This window comes from Barbus barbus, assembly GCF_936440315.1.
Source record: "Barbus barbus genome assembly, chromosome: 36".
NCBI classification, from domain to species: domain Eukaryota; kingdom Metazoa; phylum Chordata; class Actinopteri; order Cypriniformes; family Cyprinidae; genus Barbus; species Barbus barbus.
In genome coordinates, this window is record NC_136714.1 from 1,635,141 (window position 1) to 1,641,140 (window position 6,000).

The window sequence follows — 6,000 nt, forward strand, 5'->3', positions numbered from 1 at the left end:
AATACTTTCAAGTAAAATTTATTTTATATAAATCAATATGTACATCCTGACTAAATAAGTTTTCCATTGATGTATGGTTTGTTATGATACATCTAAATATTGAGAAAATCACCTTTAAAGTTGTTCAAATTAAGTTCTTAGCAATGCATATTACTAATCAAAAATTAAGTTTTGATATATTTACTGTAGGAAATTTACTAAATATCTTCATGGAACATGATCTTTACTCAATATCTTAATGATTTTTGTCATAAAAGAAAAATGTATAATTTTGACCCATACAATGTATTGTTGTCTATTGCTACTAATATACCTGTGCTACTCATGACTGCTTTTGTGCTCCAGGGTCACATTGGAGACCAGATGTTGACACTATTAGTTAATGATGACTAATTGAGGTAACTGGAAAATACTTTACACCAGTCTCAATTAAATGTGGAAACTCGCACTGAAATATAAAGTGGAGAGTTTGGCGTGTAAATAATTCTGTTAATTGGGAAACAATGGACCAAGAGGGAACCCATCATCAAGGAGTTTATTGTGTTTTAGCAAACAATCAGTGTGTGTGTACTAGTTACATGTAACTATTTTGTAATTGAATTATAAAATAAATGTAATTGGAATCAGTTACAGTTACTGAGAAAAAAAGTGTAATTCAATTACAGTTACTTATGAAAATGTTAAAGATTACAAAAGGGGTTACATCTGAATTTTTCCACACACACCCACATATGATTTCATTGATTTCTTTCATAAATTGCATTGACTGCTTTAAAATATGAGACACCAATGTTTCAGGAGTTTAGGACACATGCTTATTTGATAACTGTTTTATTTCCTATTTGGGTTTATGAATATGCTTTCATTTTTAAGATTAACTGCTTTTTTTGTTAGATGTCAGTGTTTGCTGTCATAGCAGTCTCACAGCTACTAAACTATTTCTTGTTATAGTTTTAAATCTGTATTTAACCTCAAAATGATCTCAAAGCATATATGATTTTGTGGTGGCTGTGCTTTAAAATTAAATTAAAATCTTAATTCAAGTGATAAAGGATTTCGAAAGAGACCGTAATCAGTGTTGAATACTCCTGTAAGGTTAAGCCTGTCTGCTTTAAATGTTTCAAAATGATTAACAGTTAAAAACATTCATTGGGGATTTAGAAAAATAATGAAAAAGTAATCTAATGTAATCAGTTACATTACTTTAATAATTGAAATATTTACACTGCTTATTACAGTTTAGGTTGGGTAACTTGTAATCTGTAACCGATTACATTTCCAAACTAACTTTCCCAACACTGCAAACAATAAACCATGAGGAAGAGCTCAGATAACAGGTTTTTGCATGCATTGGAAAAGTATTCGTCCCAAGTGTGCAGTTAACATACTTGGAAAACAACAACTAAACATATATACACATTAAGTGCTGGGTAGATTACTTGCAAATGGTAGTTTATTACTGATTCCAAATTACATGACAAAAATTGTCCATTACATTACACCATTTGATTACTTTTAGATTACTTTTGTTTATCACATTGATTTAAATAGGGTAATCTTGTACCATATTGATGTTGAATACAAAGAGAAAGAAAATATATTCCATTTGTTGTTATTAACAATATCAAGTGCATTAAACATTACATTATGTCAAGGTTTCCCAAACTGGAGTTTATGAAGAAACTGCAACAGGTAGATGAATTTAATGAAAAGCTAATAATTAATTAAATCATTAAATCATAAAAAAGCTATTACATGTACTAAATACATGTACTTGATTAGAATTACACAGTAAAACAAAGACTGCAGTGTAAAGTGTGACATAACTTTCATAAATGACACACTTGTGGAATTGTTTGTAAATTATTGAGCAATCACCTTCTTGTGCATGACTTATTTTTTAGTTTTTAGTGTTTTGAGTTTTAATTGAAAGAAATTATGCATTGCCATGCTGCGCAATAATATTTGAGTACATATTCTGTCATGAACTATACAGCTGGGAATAAGAATTAAAGACAAACAAAAATGTGTCTAGTATTTGCATAAGGCTGCATATTTATACAATATCTTCCATGCATATTAATAAATGGATTAAAAATGGCCTGTTTAATGCATGCAAATCTAAATTATAAATGAGACCTTGTTTATTTGCTTTGATTAAATATAGACAGCTGCTTCTCATGGAAGCAGTTTTTCTACATCATTTTCCTAATGATTTCTCAATGTTATTTTGCCATCTTAGCTCATATTTGCTTGCTGTCAGACAGATAGCGCTCTGGTTTTTACTCTTCATACTCGATAAGTTGGTTTAAGTTCTAGTGTCAGATTTAGGGGCTGTTCCACAGCTGGCCTAGACCATTTCTTTCTCTTTAGCATTTGTCTTTTGTGTCACTTCAAATGTCAGAGTGTATTTTACCATTTTCTAAGCCACAGGGGCAGGAAACGCAAAGGTAACACGTTGACTGAGCTACTCTTAGAGAGCAAAAGCTGTTGTTACATTTTTGCAAGAACCTGAATTAACCCTCATGTTTGCTGAAAATGCTAGTTAATGTTCCTGCACTGGAATAAAATCAACTAACTTTGCTCATAGAGGGTATAGCAACTTCCCCCAAAAAATTATGATAATTTTTGTACTCTTTTGGGATTGTTTTCCACACATAGTTGCACTTGTGCTGTTCTCTGTCAAAAATGACTGGCATATAATTTTTTTTATATTTCTTGTTATGTTATTTTATATTATTATCCATTATTGGATTCAATCTTTTCATCAACTTGTTTTATTTAAATTAGCACAGGTTTCTTATTTCATTTTGGAGCTGATTGATCGTAGGCCTCATTGTTCACAAGTTATCCAAATAATGCTTTTTCACTCAAAAACTGAATCAAGTAAAAAATAAACCTGTGCTAATTGAAAGAAAGCAAGTTGATAGAAAGTTTTGAAACCAATATTTGTTTAAAACCAGAGATTTACAAGCTTTTTAAAAAGACTATTTTTTGTCCAGGAACACCAAGTTAGGTACAGAATTTTCAAGCACAGCACAAAGCTTAACTCTCTGGTGCTTGTTTGTGGATGAAATAATTCATTTGTGATGGTGCAATAGAAAGGGACAGTGAGAAATGAATGCAATCTCAAATTTGTAAATTATTTTTACTTTTAGAAACACCACTAGGGACAATTTTGGTAGGTGACACATTTGGCAAAGCCTAGAAATAAAACAAGAGGAACAAGAGAGGAAGAGTAAAATGCTGTTTGGGAGCATTCCAGCTACATTCAGAGTGGAATGAAACACCAGCATCAGGCTGCGTTCCTCTGCCTCATTCCAATGGCACTGCAAGCTTTGATGGTTTCGAGGATAAATGCAGTTCCTAAAAATTACATACTGCGCTTCCTAAATAATCTCCAGGCACATTTAAGTAGCAAACTAATTAAATCACATCCTATAACTGAGGTTGAGCCACATCCAAAGGAACACAGTTTAACTCAAGCCACTTGTGTGTTTTATTGGCCGCACCCTTCGAGCGATGGCGCTTTCTGCTGTCAGATACACAACGGTCAGTGCTTTCCTGCCTCAGAGGGATTCAGAAACATGATGATTGCATTGAAGTTTGGACATTTCAGCACACAAGCGTACTGTGGACTCTCAAGGCCGTCGCTGGGCATCTCCATCATGGTGTTAAACTCAGCTCAGGAGAGACCTGTTGTTGTAATCTCTCTCTCTCTCTCTCTCTCTCTCTCTCTCTCTCTCTCTCTCTCTCTCTCTCTCTCTGGCAGGAAACAAAGGGGCTTGTTAATGCAGAGACTTGCCTGAGCCTTTGATGTGAAGCACAACCATTCAAGCCTCTGCGCTTCACACACGTAACACACACACACACACACACACACACACACACACAACGCCCGAGACCTGCACTGACACACAAACCGACATAGACACACAGCACGCGCTCATCTGCACACGCGTGCATAACACATTAATGAAAACGCAAAATCTCTCTGCCTTCTGCCTGTAAACCGACACGGGGCTTCTATTTTAAGATGCGCGAGATTTAATCGTGCAAAAACGTGCTGCACTGCTGCAGTTTACCTCAGTGGAAAGTTCAGTTTATAAATGTTACTTTATGAGCATTAGCAGCATCGTTCAGTTGCTTTCACAGAAACATTATTTTCCATGCAATCTCCACTTTTTCCACGAACTTCATGAGGAGATTTACAAAATGGAAAAAGGGGTTAATTGACTGTTCTTAGGGTTAAAGTAAATTACTAAATCAGGTGCATCTCCTTAATTTTACAAATAATAAAAAAATGCATTTACTGAAATTTGCTTCTCTAGTTGTTTGGCTTCAGGGTCATGAAGTGGCAACAAACAGAAAACGTTTTATTGTATAAAAAGATAAAAGTTCCTTTGAACATCAAAATGTATTAATGTCATACAACGGTTATATGCAAAATACTGTATTAGCATTTGACTTTGTTATAAGTGATGGATGAATTTGAAGCAAAAGACTGTACTGTATGATGAGACATTGACAACAAAAAGCCATGGGAAGTGTTTCTCCTCCTATTAAATTGTATTTTATACCATGCATAATATTGCATTTTATTGTTTGCTTTTATCATTTTTCCTCTGCTGTCCATGAACTGATCAGAAACAGACTTGATACTTGTTTTTGAGAGCAACTGCTTTAGAAGTAAATTTCACATGATCTCCAAACCTGAGGTGGAAAGACTTGAAAGAAAATCAACATTTTAATCGCCTTTAAAAGAGCACAAATTTTTACAAATATGCAAACATATACATTTGAATAAGTAAAAACTTAGCAGGAGTGCCATGTAACGTATGCCTGCTTGTAAAGTAATGCATGCAGTTCCCATTGCACACCACAAAATGATCCTATAAGAAAAGGAAAGTCTGCAAAAATGTCACAATGTACTGTTAATGAAGCAATTGCACTCAGGTGTTTCTGTATTTTGACTGTAGGGTTAAACAGTCAAACAGTTTGAGTTAAATTAATTGTCTGGATGAAGAAAACATACCAGATAATGTCTGTTTTCTGATTTTTTTTTCTTACAGTAGAAGAATAAAAGAGGTTCATCTGGCGGTGAATTGGTTTCTCAATGCCTTGCTTTTTGAAAACAGAAAAGCAGAAATAATTCAAATGCTCTGTTGTTTTTACAGCAAATACTGGCTGTATGAACTATTAATGTCAGTATCAATTTGACAGCAGAAATGAGATTTGTTTCCACCCCGGCACGTACATCACTTCTACACTAAACCCTCTTCTTATCGAGAAGCTGCTTCATGGCTCTTTGGGGATCAATAGTTTCACTACAGGACCTTCAGATGCATAGAAAAAGGGAGAACTAGATGCTGTCAGCCCTCTGTCCGGTGTGTCATGTGTTCCTGCCTCTTGTGTCCATATTTGGTTTGTTTCCTGTCCTTGTTAAATGTAATCATTAGTTAATTCTTGTCCAGCTGTGTTCGTCTTGTTATCTATGATATACCTGTGTATTTATAGTCCTGTCTGTTGAGTTAGATTTCGTCTGGTCTACTCGTTACTCCCCGGTGTTCCTGTGTCAGCCTTGCCTTGTCCTGCCATGTCTTCATTAAAGACATATATTTGAGTTTACATCCTCGTCTGCGTGTTCCTGTGTCCTTGTTCCTCCCTCGTATGTGCACCGTGACAGATGCCAGAGAGACATCATGCATATGCTCTATTAAATGTTCAATAACATGAATGACATATGACCACATCAAACTTATTATATGTGGCATGTATATATGCTTTTATAAGGCTTCATTAAAGCATGATATAATCATGGTCAACATATAATTTTTTTTACCTTGACAATGAAAAATCACATCAACACATCTGTGAAACTACACGTGCATTATTTATCCAGTCATCTTCTGTCAACACTGCTACTGTTTACAGATAACTGATTCCTGCCTCTGATAATAAATATGATTGCATCGGTTCTTCTGAAAGCCACTGGATTCT